General features: G+C 34.6%; 1 long non-coding RNA gene across 3 annotated transcripts in view; it reads left to right on the forward strand.

Annotated features, from left to right (window-relative positions):
• The first annotated feature begins 2,615 nt into the window (after positions 1–2,615).
• LOC141564918 (uncharacterized) overlaps positions 2,616–17,579 on the forward strand; it is a 144,820-nt gene continuing 129,856 nt past the window's right edge. For all 3 annotated transcript variants that reach the window (XR_012488807.1, XR_012488805.1, XR_012488806.1), the window contains exon 1: positions 2,616–2,676. This is a non-coding gene — a long non-coding RNA (uncharacterized LOC141564918). The remainder of the gene's footprint in view (positions 2,677–17,579) is intronic.

Consider the following 17,579-nt stretch of genomic DNA (forward strand, 5'->3'; position numbering starts at 1 on the left):
TGTGAATGACTCCACTTATTCCTTCTCTCCAATGTATTGGGCAGTAAACTTGGATTCACAGTATAGAGTTGGATTCAGCAGAACAGAAAATCAGATTCTTCCTCAGATATTAGTTATGTCAACCTGGAGAAATTATTTAACTTTCCTGTGAATCACTTTTTTTTTTTAATTTGTAGAATAGATTGATGGATTCTAAACACTTTAGGTTTCTTTTACCTCTAAATATATAGTCATTGTACTCTCACAGATTCTCTGAAATCATTGTGTGTGGTAAGATAATATGAAATTTTATGAGACTATTTCAAAAATAATTATAACATATTTATGGGTGTTTGTATAACATAATATATAACATATAACAAATTTTCTTTCATCCCATATTGGGTTGTTTAGCCAAATGTGGAAGTCACAAAAATTAGGCAAAAATAAAAGTTTTCTGAATGTAACATCCCCAAATTAATTCAAAATCAAATATATATCAAATCTGAGGTGTTTCTGGCAATATTTGCTCATGTTGCATGATTCAAATTCACTACAACCTTGGTTCATAATATCCAACATGCACAAATATTTCCAGAAACACCTTGGCATTTGAGATGGATTGCATAATAATTTTTCAGGCAAAAAGTCATTGTAAATGGAAAAAAAAAATTAAGAAGCTTGGTTTATCAAAATTTCTAGAGAACATGTCCATAAGAATATAATTTCATTCATACAAGTGTGTATGTATACATAAATGCAGTAATGAGTTTTATAGTGATAAGTGATTTTATACTCAGATTGGCTTTTACAATAGATGTATAGTTTGTCACAGGGTCTGAATCTGGAATTGTTCAAACTTGGGAGGACTGATCATAGTTTGGACTCTGTTGGCAGAATATTGAAAGGGCTGGGATCATTTCCAATTAAACAAGCATCTTTGGAATAAGACTGAATTGTGTCTGGAAAGCATACAATATTTTCAATTGTTGTAAACTAGTCACTTTCACAAAGTCCAGTATTTTCGCATTAACATTTTTTTTTGGTGATTTTATATATTTTGTGCTTTGATCTGTATATATTAAACCACTGAGAAATCAAAGGTCTGCTTCTCCATTCATTTGGGTATCATAGTAAATAAAATGACCCATGAGGTAGTGTTCAAATGAGCATTGCCTTAGCAACCAAATAATGTACCAGTTCAGCTCTCTATAGCTTTTATGATCTTGTACAAGTAATATAACTCATTATATTAATATATGAAAAAGACATGGTTCGATTTGAGAAGCTTCATGATAACTTTTATCTCTAGGACAAACACATATAACACACACACACACACATATATATATATATATATATATATATATATATATATATATATATATATATATATATATATATATGAGCTGAGAGAGTAGATAAAAGATAACTAACGTGTTGGTTAGATTTTCTTTAAAGGACTTGAAGGGAGAAAATGATATGAAAGTAAGAATGGGATATAGCAGAACAAAAGAAGCACTAATATTGATTTTCTTGAAAAGAATCAATTTAACCACTATATAACTCTCAACTTGGCTAAGATGACAGGAAAGATAATGATGAATGTTGGAGGCAATATGGGGAAACTGGGGCACTAATAAATTGTTGGTGCCATTTTGAATGGATCCAGCCATTCTGGAAAGCTATTTGAAATTATAAAATAGTTAGTTTGAGTTATGCTCAAAATATCATCAAACTGTGCATACCCTCCAGCAGTGTTTCTACTAGGCTTTTATTCCAAATAAATCTTAAAGGAGAGAAAAGGATCTACATGTGCAAAAATGTTTGTGGCAGCCCTTTTTGTAATGGTAAGAAACTGGAAACTAAGTAAATGCTCATCAATCTAAATGCTCATCAATTGAAGAATGGCAAAATAAGTTATGGTATATGAATGTTATAGAATATTATTGTTCTATAAGAAACGATCAGCAGAGTGATTTCAGAATGACTTGGAAAGATTTACATGAACTGATGCTAAGTGAAATGAGCAGAATCAAGACATTATTTTACATGGCAACAGGAATATTATACAATGATCAATTCTGATGGATATGACTCTTTCCAACAATGAGATGATTGAGGCCAGCTCCAATGATCTTGTTATAAACAGAGCCATCTACTTCCAGAGATGGGAACTGAATGTGCATCACAACGTAATATGCTCCCTCTTTTTGTTGTTCACTTGCATTTTGTTTTCTTATTCATTTCTTTTCCGTTTTGTTCTGATTTCTCTTATGCAATAAGATAAATGTTTAAGTAGGTTTGCATATATTGGATTTAATATATATTTTAACATATATAACATATATTGGATTGCTTGCCATGTGTGGAGTGGATAAGGGGAATGAGGGGAAAATTTGGAACACAAGGTTATGCAAAGGTCATTTGTAAGGGGCCTTTAAATGGGTGCCACAGTGCATCAGGAGATTGAGGCCCGGAAGTAATTTCTGTGGATATTAGGACTGCCCTTGGGCGGGATCCTGGCCATATTGAGATAGCTTCATAATGGGTGACTCTCTCGCTGATTGGCTGTGTGTGTGACCTCACAGGCCCTATGTAAGCCCACTGCAGGCAGCAATCGCTCTCTTTAATCTGACGCTCTTCACCCTAGCTTCCTAGCCTGGGTGGCCAAGCCAAGATGGATAGCCAAAAGAGGTAAGGGTTTTGGTAGTGAACACATGGGTCTTCTGACCAGGTGTTCACTCGGGAACCAACAAGTCAGGGCATCAGTTAGGGCATTATGTGAGTAGGTATAATAAAGGCTTTTAAGATTACACGTGGTTGTTCTTGAGTGCGCTACCGGTTATTAAGCTATAGATTCAAGAGATTGTGGCCAGAGACCTTTGAAGGCCTCAGAGGAGGCGAGCCGGGTAGAGTTCACACTGCAAAGGACAGTGGTCAAAGGTACTCTGGTGGGTCTAGGACAGACTAATAATTGTAACTGCCAGGAGAGCACGTTACAAATGGCGCTCAACGTGGACGCATAAGGAATTATCAGGTTTTGAAAATATTTAATATTCAGAATTAAGATTCTGAAAGATCCGGTAGAAACGCCACTTAAGAGGGAAGACAGAGAAGCAATATGGACCCAGGTAACTCTGGGATCGGGCTCAAGGACACAGCTGAACATAATGCTTATATCAAGAGGTTAAAGAGCCAGATGGAAGATCTTTTAACAAAGATCACCACTGAAGAACAGCAGGAAGCTTGTAATCAAGCTCAGAGAAGGCTATCCCCACACCCAGTAAATATAGCTCGGAGAGGGAGCAACCTAGAGCTAATGCGCATGTATGACAGTATAGAGTATAAAATGCCACAGCAAGAGTTGCTGGAATTGCAGGTTAAACTACAGATGGAGATAGAGAAAGAAGAAAAAGCTAGGTTACTACAGATAGAACAGGAAGAGTTCAAACCAGTGGCTGAAACTAAGGAAGGAAATAAACGAACCATATGGACTAAAGTTGTAGAAATTCTTCTTAGTTTTGTTGGTTTACCTCATGCATTGTTGTTTTAAGGAATTTATTGATTACTCTTTCATTGAGAAGAAGTTTAGTTCTTTTTATATGCAAAGCTCAGGTTTGATTTTAAATCAGCCTTTGGGGAATTTTCCAATTCTTCTTCCCTCTGCCTCACCTTCTTGGGCCTAGGGAGAAGGGGGAGGAGGAAAAGGAAGGGCGATAATACCATCAGCACTGCCCATTAATCCATTCAAAACTCCTGTGTCTTCATTTCAAAAGACAGGAGTGGACTTTATGCCCCAAGGCAAAAAGGAATTGTGGGGTATTGAGTATAATCAGAAAAGTTTTAAAAATACAGTTCAGTTAATTTCTAAGAAACCTTACAGGGACAAGACCTTGCAGTTAGAGAGAGTGGAGTTTTATACTTGTAAAACTGCTAGGATCGTCTTTGGAAAGTTGGAACTCCTCTTTTCTTACCTCGTGGATTTTCTACTTCCACAGGTGAGCTTGATTTCCCAACCCCCTATGGGTACTTATAAAACAGTGTTTATGTCTAGAATGGTTTGGAAAATTGCTGTTTTAATCACTAGAATAAATAGACAGTGTGTGATCTTTGACCCAGGAGGAAAAGTTATATCAGATTTATTGATTCACACTCCTGGAGTACAATTCAGTATCAGAAACTCAAACTTTGATTTTTAGGCAAAAGAATTCAGGGATATAGCCGAGTGTTCTTTTTTCATTAACTGTATGAGTGGATGTTTTAAGACCAATGGACATTATGGCCTCATTCCAATCTGGAGAAGCAGCTAGACATGTGATCAACCATTTTTCTATTGTAGAAATTTCACATGCATTTAAGACAGTTTATGGATTGGCTTACAAATATTTTGCCTTTAGGTGTTTTTGCATTGAATTTGACTTTGCCCATTCCATTGGCATTTCTTATAATCCTATTAGTAAAGTCATTACTGCACAGACTATACCCAAGATCTTCTCTTCTAAACAAGAGAAGGGAATTTTGGGATATGTGATTGCTTACAATTTTTAAATTTTGATTTTACATTTTTAAACATTTTTGATTTTACATCTTCAAAGTATTTTGATTTTACATTTTAAAGTTATTTTGGTTTTATAATCTATTTCGGTTTTACACTTTTAAATTATTTTGGTTTAACATTTTTAAATTCTTTGCCTTTTACCTTAGCAATGCACTTCGGGCATACACAGAAAGTGCAGCTAAGTGACAGACTGACTAACTTTTGTCTGACTTTTGCTAATCTTTTTGACAACAACTTTGTTTCCACTGTGATGTGGAAAGGCCTGGATGGCATTTGGAAAGGCCCAAGTTGGGCCCCGAGTACATTCCTTCCTAGGTGCAGATCCAGCAGTAGAGTTCATCCCCACCAGAGACTTTTGTAACCTGGGGATCCAAGAGAAGGACCAGACAACAGCCCAGAGGGACCAGCCAGATGTCTGCAGCCCTCCAGACACTGATGGCAGCAATGCCCCTCCTGACCATGACACCAGAGACAGCACACAGTTCCAGTGTTGCAGCTGAAATGGACTGTTTTAGGTGATATGCAATATAAAGACTGTAAATGGACAATGGGCCTGCTTGCTCCTCCCGTGGCTACTTTCCATATGGTGGCCTGGGAAGAGGCTTTGCCCTATGCTTTCTATTGAAGGACTATGCTTTTAAATTAGTGGGTGAAAAACCAACACACCCACCTGCCGTTGTTATTGAGACAATGTTATTGGACATGACTTTGCTTATGTGCACCTGTGAAACTAGAATTGCTCTAGGATTGTGAAAAGTGCAATAGAGAATTGTGATAAGCTAGAATTGTTCTAGAATTGTGAAAAGTGCAATAGAGAATTGTGATAAGCTAGAATTGTTCTAGAATTGTGACAAGTGCAATTGAGAATTGTAAGAAACTAGAATTGGTCTAGAACTGTGATAAATGTAACTAGAATTGTGACAACCTACCTCACTGATATTTGTTAACTAGAATTGTGATGTTTTACCTTGTTGACTTCCCACCTCAGTGTTGACATCCTACCTCATTGGCATCCAACCTCTTCGGCTTATTGTCTCGAGTATGACTTTGATGAATGGCTTGAACACTTGGGCCACTGTTGAGCCTGGTTCTTATTGTCATACTTCTGTTTACTGCTCTGCTGCTTTGTACCTCCTTGGGCATAACACTCTGTCATCTCATGGATCAAGTGAACTATAGCTGGTGCTAAAAGTTTAGCTTGGTGAGATGTGCGGTTCCCGCAAAACAAGAGAAAGGGAATTGTAAGGGGCCTTTAAATGGGTGCCACAGTGCATCGGGAGATTGAGGCCCAGAAGTAATTACTGTGGATATTAGGACTGCCCTTGGGCGGGATCCTGGCCATATTGAGATAGCTTCATAATGGGTGACTCTCTCGCTGATTGGCTGTGTGTGTGTGACCTCACAGGCCCTATGTAAGCCCACTGCAGGCAGCAATCGCTCTCTTTAATCTGACGCTCTTCACCCTGGCTTCCTAGCCTGGGTGGCCAAGCCAAGATGGATAGCCAAAAGAGGTAAGGGTTTTGGTAGTGAACACGTGGGTCTTCTGACCAGGTGTTCACTCGGGAACCAACAAGTCAGGGCATCAGTTAGGGCATTATGTGAGTAGGTATAATAAAAGGCTTTTAAGATTACACGTGGTTGTTCTTGAGTGCGCTACCGGTTATTAAGCTATAGATTCAAGAGATTGTGGCCAGAGACCTTAGAAGGCCTCAGAGGAGGCGAGCCGGGTAGAGTTCACACTGCAAAGGACAGTGGTCAAAGGTACTCTGGTGGGTCTAGGACAGACTAGTAATTGTAACTGCCAGGAGAGCACGTTACAGTCATTGTTGAAAATTTAGTCATCCATATGTTTTTAAAATAAAAAGCTTTAATAAAAAAAGAAAAGGATCATGTTAAAATCTGTGTGTAAAAGCAACTATAAACTTTAGAAGAACACATATTTAGTTCTAGAAATTGTATAGTTGCTCCTTTTTGTATAAATGTGAATTTAGGAAGTATATGGGTCTTTCTCAATGAAAACAATGTGATAGTGAAAGGCATAATCTGTATTTTGCTTAACTTTTTTCAAACAAAAATCTAGTGAGCAAAACAAAGCTCCCATGAATTTGAATGTTTTTCAAAAAAAAAAATAAATAAATTATCAATTCAATAAAGGTGCTTAAGAACTTTGAAGAGATTCAGAGAAAGGGGTAAAATAAATTCAACTTTCCAGACACCTTCTATTCTAAGTTGAGTAATTTTAATAACAAAAGAACTTTTAAAAGTATGGTTTTATTCTTAACTTCCCTTCTATTGTGAGCTATCAATATGATTATTTATTTGTTTGTGTAAATATACAACTGATGCCTCTGAAAAACTACATTTTTTCTTGGCTATATTATATGTAAGGTACATGTGATCAGGAACTTCTCCAAATCTAAAAATAAAATTATAATAAGATGATTTTTTTTTTTTTTACATAAACATAGCTTTATTTTCCAGATGTTCACCTTTTTCTATCTTTTTCCCACCTGACCCCACATCCAGCCATACACACAAACATACAGACAGACACACACATATCCTTTAGACAGGGCTATGAAATACAGGGCCTTTGTCTTGTCTGAGAATAAGTTGACACCTACCTCTACCCCTCCTAAATGCAGGTAATCTTTATTTTGAAAGTACTCAGAAGTGAACTTAGGTTAAAATGTCCTCTCTAAAGCAACCTACCATGTACAGTATTTCACAGCTTATCTTGATTTATACTAACTAAGCTGACATTTCTTAGAGGCTAAATCTCTAATCCATATGTAATAAAAGTTAGGACATACATATGTTCTTAATTATCTCTTCACAAATTAGAGATAAACTTAAGACAAATATGTATGATTCAAATGTTTTATGAAGAAATGTACATCAAAAGAAGTTGACCTATGAATTGCCTAGAGGTAGGAAAATTGAGAATTCAATCATGAAAGTCAAATTGTTTTTTTTCCAATTCCTTTACTAACACTGACTTAAGTACTTAACTATTTCAAATCTTGTTAAGCCCCCACACTATAGTTTGCCTATTATTCTAAAGTCATCCATCTCAATGTAATATTAACTTGTATTTTTAATGGGAATTTATATTGTTACCAGACCTGCACAAAAATGGCAAAGTCTACCCTAAGACTCCAGCTTCATGAATAAAAACTCACTATTTGACAGAAATTGCTGGGAACACTGGAAAATAATGTCAGAAATTAAACGTAGATGGATATCTCATCCCATAACCAAATAAGGTCAAAATGGGTACATGATTTATGTGTAAAGGGTGATACTATAAATAAATTAGAAGAGCAGAGGATACTTTACCTATCAAATCTTTGGAAAAAAGAAAAATGTGAACCAAAGAAGAACCAGAGAACATTGTGAACTGCAAAATGGATATTTTTGATCACATTTAATTAAAAAAAGATTTTGCACAAACAAAACCAATGCAGCCAAGATTATAAGGGAAACAGAAAGTTGCTAAAAAAAAATGTATAGTCAGTGTTTCTGATAAAAAACCTAATTTCTAAAACATATAGAGAATTGACTCAAATTTATAAGAATACAAGATATTCCCCAATTGGTAAATGATCAAAGGATATAAATAGACAATTTTCAGATGATGAAATTAAAGCCATCTCTAAACATATGGAAAAAAAAAATGTTCTAAATCACTATCAATTAGAGAAATGAAAATTAAAACAACTTAGGAGTACCACTTCACATCTTTCAGATTCACTAAAATGACAGGAAAAGATAATGATAAATGTTGGAAGGAATGTTGAAAAACTGAGACACTAATGCGTTGTTGGTGAAATTGTGAAATGATCCAACTATTCTGGAGAGCAATTTGGAACTATGTCCAAAGGGCTATAAAACTGTGCATACCCTTTAATCCAGCTCTGACTCTACTATGTCTGTATCCAAAAGCAATCATAAAAGAGGAAAAAGGAGACACATGTGCAAAAATGTTTGTAGCAGCTCCTTTTATGGTGAAAAAAAATGAGAAAATGATCAGATGCCCAATAATTGTGGAATGGCTGAATACTTTGTGGTATATGAAAGTAATGGGATATTATTTTAAAAACTGATCAGGCTGACTTTAGAAAATAGGTTCAGGAATAGTTGCATAAGACTGAAAACTTGACATTTAAAGCCCTTCACAGTCTGATCTCAACCTATTTTTCCAGTCTTGTCCAGTCAAATGGTTTTCTGACTTTTCCTTACACATGATCTCCAAACTCTAAGCCTTTGCTTGAACTGTTTCCCACACTAGAAATCCCCCCCCCCCCCAACCTCTTAGAATCTGGACATTTCTTCAAAGCTCAGCTCTAATTTAATTTGCAGCTAATTGTGGCCTACAGCAATTCTTTTAGAGATTGATAGCACCTACCAGAATTCTATGAATGTTATTTTGATTGAGAGTTACCTTATTGGAAGGTAAGACAATCTGATAACTATAGATCCATAGAATCAAGCACTGTCCTTGGCATATACTAACTTCTTAATTAATGTTATCTCAGGAAGATTTCTTTGATTTGTAAAAGGAAAAAAAAATATGATTCAGTTCTTGATTGAATGTAAATAGTGTATATTTGACAAGATAGCATTTTATCCATCAAAAAGTACTTAATCTCAACTACTATAAAAATAATGACTACTTAAAATAGAAAAGGAAATTTTCTCATATAATTGGTTCCCTTGTCTTCCTACCAGTTTGTAACATTGCCTAGCCTTTTGAATAAGTGGTCATATGCTAATCAAAGTGCTCAAGAAAAGCTTCCAAAAAGATCTCTCCATGATGGAAATAATTCAATTATATAGGTTTTCAACTTTTTTGACTCTTTATCACAGTGCCTAACACATATTAATACTTTAATAAGTGTTCTTTGACTTCCTCAACTTCAAAATCACTTATGACTTGGTCTGCTGTTTCAATTTTCTAGTCTCAGTTTCTATTAGGAAGAGAGGAAACTCAGACGGAAGTTTTTTTGGTTTTTTTTTTTGTTTGTTTTTTTTTCCTTTTCCCCAAAAGTGTATTTTGATAAAATATCTTATTCATGAACAATTTAGTGAGGCAAAATAAAGGTTTGAGAAGGAACTTGCCATGATTATAGGGATGAAAAGAACCACTGAAAACATGCCAGTAAACTACTACTAAACAATTTTCTTAAGCGCAAATTCATATAAAGATATTTCTTTTTATTTCTTCTAACAGCAACAATCAAATAAGCAAAAAACAGAACAAAAACAATAAAAATCTCTTCAAGCCTGGGTTAGCACAAAAGGCTCAACAGACAACAAAAACTATGTGTTTAGACATAATGTAATTTTATTTTAATATAGAAAGTAATTGATTAATTTAATTGCCTCCAAATGTTACCATTGGTATATTAAAGGAGCTGATGTATGTTTACATTATTTTTCTCATATTTAGCCTTCATGTGGATGAAAAGAAATATCTGTAAAATAAAAGACAAGGACATTTTAGACTATTCAGGGAGAGGACTAAAACTTTTTAAATAAAAAAAAAAAAAAAATCCTGAAGTATTCTTATGGATATATTCAACAGAAAAACTAAATTCCTGCCACTAACATGGATTAAAATCCATCTATATTTGACCATTGCACCCAGATGACTCTGCCAGGGAAAGTGAGGCAGGTTGATGGGGGTGGGTGGGGACACTGAAATTATCTTGACTTGGGGGAGGGGAATTCTTCTTGAACTCTTGAGAAATACTCCTCTGGGAGAGGCCCACCTCAGAGAATCAAGATAAAGTGGTTTCATTCTGTTATCTTGGTGGGACTAGCTGCACTCTCTATTGAGTTGAGTATAGGACCATTCCTGCTTAGCCTGAACTTAAGTGGTCTTATTTAGCTGGAATTCTTGACCAGCTGAAAATTGACTCAGGACCACTCCCAATAAGTGGTCTCATTCAACCCAAAAATCTAGGTCTGGGGATAGTGACAAAATTGAAGGAATCTCATTCAATTGAAACATTCAGTCTCAGATTTTCTTATAAAAACATACAGTTTTAATTTGCAGAGGCCTGAAAGCAGGAATCATGCCATGCCAAGGGAACTCTCTAGCTGCCTGCCAGGTCCCCTACCAGCTGAGAATATATTCTCATCTCAGTGTTAACCCCTCTATCTCTCTGCCAGGATTTTTCTGTTAGGATCTTTATCTCTCTGTCAGGACCTTCATACTGAAGAAGTCAGTCTCCTAGCAAAAGCTGACTTCTCAGTGCCAATAAACTTCCTTTTGCCAGTCTAATATTTCAGGTTGGATCTTTCATATTGGATCTGCACCCTGACCAAAGAGAGGTTCTTATAACTCTCTGCACTGTCACTAAGCCTCACTAAGGTGACCTTGCATAATTCTCCCTCACTTAAATCCAGTTTGCTTACATGTCATGTCATCATCATGGTCCTCTTTAAGAATGAAGGACAAAAACCAAAATCCATCTATATAAAACATCTCCTAATATTTCCCTTGTAAACAACACCTTCCTCTATGAATTAATATTGATTTTAATATACAACCAATTGTCAACTTTTGGATGTGGGATAAGGAAAGAAATAGAAAACAATAAGAATGTAAAGTTCTTAGCTAGTGGCTGAAAGGTAAAGAAAAAAAGAAAGAAAGAAAGAAAGAAAACCTTAATTTTGATTCATTGATCCTATAATAAGTAAGAGGTTAGCTTCTGACAATTATCCCAAACTATATTATCTTGCTAAGGAATACTGAAAATACCCATTTTTGCATACAAAAAAATGATAATTTTGATGATAAGCACTTTCCTAACAGAGTAAGCATGAAATAAGTCATAAAATACAATATACAAAATAAAATTGATAACATGCAAAACATTTTTTCTTGCCAGTAATCTCTAGAATTCTGTGACCTTTTGTGCTATTTCAATAAAAACAACAAAAAAATCGCTTTTCATAGTTCATGAAATCTGATACCATAAATATTGTACAGCAACTAAATTATTAAAATAAAATCTTTTTCTTTTTAACCGGAATCTTTCTTTTCAATTTATCAGATGGCTCTGTGAGAGTGTTATACCATGTACTATATGCTGATAAGGTACTAGTGGTAGTGAAGAGATGTGAGAATAGAGGTGGGGAATCTCCTCCAGTCTGTGCAGGTCTAACGTGAAAGAATTCACAAACCTGAAAAGTCATTTTGGCAAGAAAAGGATTTGTATTGTTCACTAAGAAGGAGGCTTTCTTAGCAGGCAAAATTCCTGATTAGGAATTTTGGCAAAGGTGTATTAACAGACCCCTGGTAATATGGACAAATGTTGGCCTGGGGCTGGGAGCTGTCTGGGCTAATCAAGAAAGGACCATCAGATAAAGGACCAATGGAATAAAATCGCTTAACTGGGTTTGAAGGCTTTTTCCCAGAGTCTGGGAATTCCTTGACAGGGATCCTGACCACCCCCAAAAGATCTCAGTTTCTGATCAAAAGATCAGAAGGTGATTTTACCAAGATCTCAGATTGAATGAAGCCACTTAATTTGGGAAGGCATGCTTTTCCCAGGGTTTGGGAGTGTCTGGGGGGCCCTCAAAGGTTACATAATTTTTCCATAAAAGATCTCAGTTTACATCACTGCTGTAAACTTTTTTCTTAGACATTCTTTGAAAAGTAAGGGAAATTTTTCTTGAACTTTAATCACTGTTGTCAGAATACACAAAAAGTGGTGAAATTTCAACATCACCTCCAACACTTTATCCTTCATTTGAGGTAAATGGCACTGGAAATTGTGAACAGTGTACCAATTTGAAATAATCTATCAGCGTTATTTGCTTTCTATTCCATTTGAGAATCTTAACAATCTCAGAGTATGGATATATAGCCTAAGTGAGTTGACATTTATAATTGAGGATGAGGCTGTCAATTGAATCTGCAGTCTTGATGTCTCTAGCCAATTGTTCAGTTAGACCAACAATGGCTGCAAACATTTCCACAAGAAAGTGTATTTTCTCACTAAGCCACATCACTGATTTGTACTCTTTGACACAAGAGCCCAAAGACATTTACAATGCTTTGGAGCATAATTGTAAAACAAACGTTGAGATTTAAAGGCAAACAATAAATATACATATTTAATACATAGAGAATGCTTTTCCACCATGAGGTGAATAAGAACAGTACAGAGCCTAGTAAGATATCTGCTGCTTTACAAACTCGCATGCATTACTTCTCTGTCTCTGTCTCTTTCTTGGTCTCTGTCTCTGTTCTCTGTTTCCTTCTCCCTCTCCCTCTCCCTTTCCCTCTCTCTGTAACTCTGTCCCTTTCCCTCTCCCTCTCTTTCTCCTTCTCCCTCTTCTTTTCTTTCTCTCTATCCTCTCTCCCTTTCCCTCTATCTCCCCCACCCCTCTTCTCTCCCAGCCCCTCCCTGTGCATTCCCAGGAATTCGTGGGAGTGCCAACACAAAAATGAACACAAAGTTGTTGAGAAAATCACATGAATATTTGAAGATACTAAATGCTAAAGACTGGCTGTACACATTATTTTTTTTTTGTCTTAGTATCTCTTTAGCACAATATAAGCTCTTGGAGGAGAAAGACCTTTTCATTACAACTTTACATCCCCAGTATCTAGCACAACACTTTGAATATACATCTAAATAGCACAAGGGACAGAGGGCTGGGCTTTAAGTCAGGAAGACTAATTTCAAATACTTCCTCAGAAATTGATTGACTATGTGACCCTGGACTAATAATTTAATTATGTTTGCCTCGGTTTCTTCAACTATAAAATGAGAACAATAATATATTGCACCTACCTCCAGTGATATTATAAATATCATATAAGATAATATTTGTAAAATGCTTAGTATTGGGCTTGGCACTTAGTTGCTTTTTCCCTTCCCTAGTAGACAACTAATAAATTGAATTGAATCAAAATATCAGTAGAGATTTTCCCTCAAATAAGAGAATTTAAATGATTTGTTCATAGTCACAAAACTAATATATACATTTTCCTGATTGCAAGTCAAACATACTCTGAAATTTGATATGCTTTTGCTAGTTAAATAGTCATGCTATTTTAAGAATAATGTGAATGAACCTTGAACCAAGATACTGAAAACCTGGGGAAATACAAATGTCTTTTGAGTTTTCAATAATGAATGAGGATTTCAATACCTCCCTTGCCCACAACAGTATTGATATATTATTTATTTACTGGATATACTTGTTTGTTGATATTTAATGATCCATATTCTACTAGTTATAAAGTAAAAGCCATATATGTGTACATAAAAAGTACAGAAGGCAGTGCATAGTTAAAATCACTTTTGTGTGCTACAATAAATAATCACAATAGGCACTTACTAAGTTGATAAATTGGTTAAATACAATGATAATTCCTAATAAATTTAATTCCATTTTTGAATCTGGCCTGATTATAAACACTGCTACTACTTCATAGGTTCAGTAGACTTCTTTAGCATATATATTTTTAACTAAATAGATTCCAGTGGGTTTGAAAGACATGTGCATGAAAATTAAGAGCCAAGACAATTGTAAAATTGTAAGAGCTGGTAGTGGTTAGCTTTTCTGCAGTTTAGTTTCTGTAACTGTGCTTAGTACCTCAAAAGGACATATGCAGCTTGCTTTTTTTTTTTTTTTTTTAAACTGAGTTTCTGCAGCATAAGTGTTCTGCATGGGCTTTGAAAATCATTGATATTAATCTTACTTTCTAAAGTAAGGTATGGATTAAAATAATTTATTCCATCCTATTCAGTTGTCTCATTCTAGGTAATCATCCAGGAATAGTTTAAAAGCTTAATCAGACATTTCAGCATGTCAAATTCTAGTGACCCTTTGGAGACCAAAAAAAGTAATCCATTAACAAATTAACTCAAATATGGCAAAATTAAATTTAAAAATATTTATCCAATACAATATGATTCAAAATATTATAATTAAATATTTTAGAGAACTCATAGCAAAATAATAATTTTAACAAAATTTTATCTTAATATTTTGAATTAAATACATATTCATAATTTTACTTCATAAATTAGTTACATATGGAAATAGCTATCAAAGAAAAATACATGTCAATGATCAGGTTAAAGAAGTTCTCAAACTATGGTCCGCAGGTTAGATGCGGCCCTCTGAGGACGTTTATGCGGCCAACTGGGTTATGGCAAATGGGCTGAGGGGCAGAGACAGTGTGAGTTTTTGTTTTTACTATAGTCCGTCCCTACAACAGTCTGAGGGACAGTGAACTACAGGCTAGTCTTAATTTGAAAAATATACATTTTTTTTAATAATTTAGGACAACTTTAACCTTACTTTTTCATTTTCTCACTTATTTTTCCACTGAGCAGATTGTAGCATGAAATTTGATGTATAACCTATAGAGCTTGTTTAATATGAGTGTGCTTATATACATATGTACACACATGTATATTGATATGTATGCTAAGTCATCATATATGCATGTGTGTATCTAATATATTATCTAATTATATCTAACTATATATTACCACATATATAATAAGATATTATATTATCTAATATAATACAGACAATTTGAATTGTTTTATATGATTAAATCTGTATAAAGATTTGTGACCCTGAATAACTCACTCAGTTTGATCATCTATACAATGGGGATAATATCAGTACTTATTTCTGAGGGTTCTTGTGTAGCTAAAATGAATTAAAAATTATAAAGGACTCAGTGTAGTGCCTGACACATAGTAAGTGCTATATACATTAGCTATTATTATTATTATTGCCTATCTTGCTAGGTCTTTGAGGTCAGTTATGTTTTCAACTTCTTTTGTATTAAGCACAGCACTTTGTAACAAAGAGTATTTGTAGTACATTCTTGCCAAATTAAGAAATGAAGAAAGAGCGAGTCACTTGATTATGGAAAAGTATCATTTAAGTGTAGATGACAGACTGAGCCTGGGTGCGTCTAAAATCAACACAACTTTCATAATTCTTTAAATAATTTAAATTAATTATTTTCCATTTAAATAGGGAAGGGAAGTAGGCATTGGTACTCATGATATTCCCATAGAATACATTTATTATAAGTCAGACTTATATTAACATCTAGCTTTTGATAAACTTGGATTTCATTGTGATTTTTGTCCATTTTATACTTCACGATATGAACTTTAAAATTTAATCATTGCTCTGGAAGTTACAAGCTTTATGATTTTGACCAAGTTTTGTATCTCACCAGTTTTCACCAATTGGACATAATATTGGACTTCCATGCCTTTTAAGGTTGTTTTGAAAATAAAATCAGCTAATATTCAGCAAAAGAATTCTGGGAGATGACTATGAACCACTGCATGGAATGTCCGCCAGCATTTTGGATTTCCTTCACAGGCTAATTGTCCACTATTTCAAAGTCAGATTCTTTTTGTACAGCAAAACAACTGTTTGGACATGTATACATATATTGTATTTAATTTATACTTTAACATATTGAACATGTATTGGTCAACCTGCCATCTGGGGGGGGGGGAAGGAGGGGAAAAATTAGAACAAAATGATGTTTGGCAATTGTCAATGTTGTAAAATTACCCATGCATATACCTGGTAAATAAAAACTATTAAAAAAAAAGAAAAGAAAATCAGCTATTACATACTAAAAAAGACAATGCACTCCCATACAAATATATCTGTTTGTATACATGTGTGCATATGCATATACACACACACATATATATATATATATATATATATATATATATATATATACATACAAACATATAAATTTTATTAATTTTATAAAGAATTTTATAGAGAATTTAGTTTATCTTCCAAGATAATGTTTTCAACATCATTTAAAATGCTTTATTTTTACAAAATAAAGTGAGGGTAAAAAGTAAGTTAAGATGTCAGATAGTGGAAGGATGTATGGTAATTATCCCAAACAAGAAGTAATATATTTTAAACAAGAAGAAATTAAATTAAAATATAAACACAAAACAAAACAAAAACAAATCAGTGAGCCTTGATGTTTGATCCTTGAACTGTCTGGGATTTTTATTTCCATTTCTAAATTACTCTGACGACTACAGATGACCACTGCATCATTTTATTGAAGTTTTCTTGGCCTATCTAATGATTTACTTTTCTAATAAAGGAAAAATGCTGCAATTGGTAATGCTCTTTTGTTGGCACAAATGATGGGCATTTGTCTTTTAATATTTCATTTAATTTTCTTTTAATAAATGACCTCATAAAAATATGTTATCAGAATTAGACTTTTCACAGTCTTCACTGTAACAATATGGTCTATTTTAACCATAAGTGCCATCTCAACTAAACTCAGAACCAGCTACTTGGGAACTTGACGCATTCATCGTATTTTCTCTCTCTCTGATCTTCATTTGCTTTCATTTATCATCACTATGCTCTCCACAAAAGATCTCTATCTTTGTCTTCTGTACTTAAAGCTCTTTTCCTTAATTCTGCCATCACTTCAAGCTATCTTCCTTTACTTGACTTCTTTTTCACATGTAAATTAAAAACATTGACTACCACCACTCCTTTAACTTTTTTTTTAATTCCCTAACCACCTACTAAATGTTTAACTCCTTTCATTCTGTTATGCCACAGTCTCCTTGAGCTGTTCTACCTCAGTTTCCCTGCACTAGTTTTCCCTTATTGTCCTGAGTTTCCCTGAATTGTTCTATCTCACTTTCCATAACTCTTCTGCCTCAATCCCCTAGTTGTAAAACCCTTCTCTGGTTCATTAAGACTGAGGACCACTTGCTCTAAGGTTATAAATTATCAATGGGAGATGAGGAGCAAATCAGACATCCTGGCTCCTAGCTCCTTCTGCCTTCAAGAAATTTGTGACACTGTCCCTCTAAGAGATAAGATCATTCCGGATACTTCAATTGGCATCCTTATTTCTGTTTATTCTAACATCCTGACTTTGGTTTTCCATAAAGCTTTTATTAATCTCCCCATCCTGACAGAACCAAAAGGTTCTATAAGAACTTTTCGTGCTCTTCTTTTCTTTGTTTGA

The sequence above is a fragment of the Sminthopsis crassicaudata genome, chromosome 3 (genome assembly GCF_048593235.1).
Source record: "Sminthopsis crassicaudata isolate SCR6 chromosome 3, ASM4859323v1, whole genome shotgun sequence".
Classification (NCBI taxonomy): domain Eukaryota; kingdom Metazoa; phylum Chordata; class Mammalia; order Dasyuromorphia; family Dasyuridae; genus Sminthopsis; species Sminthopsis crassicaudata.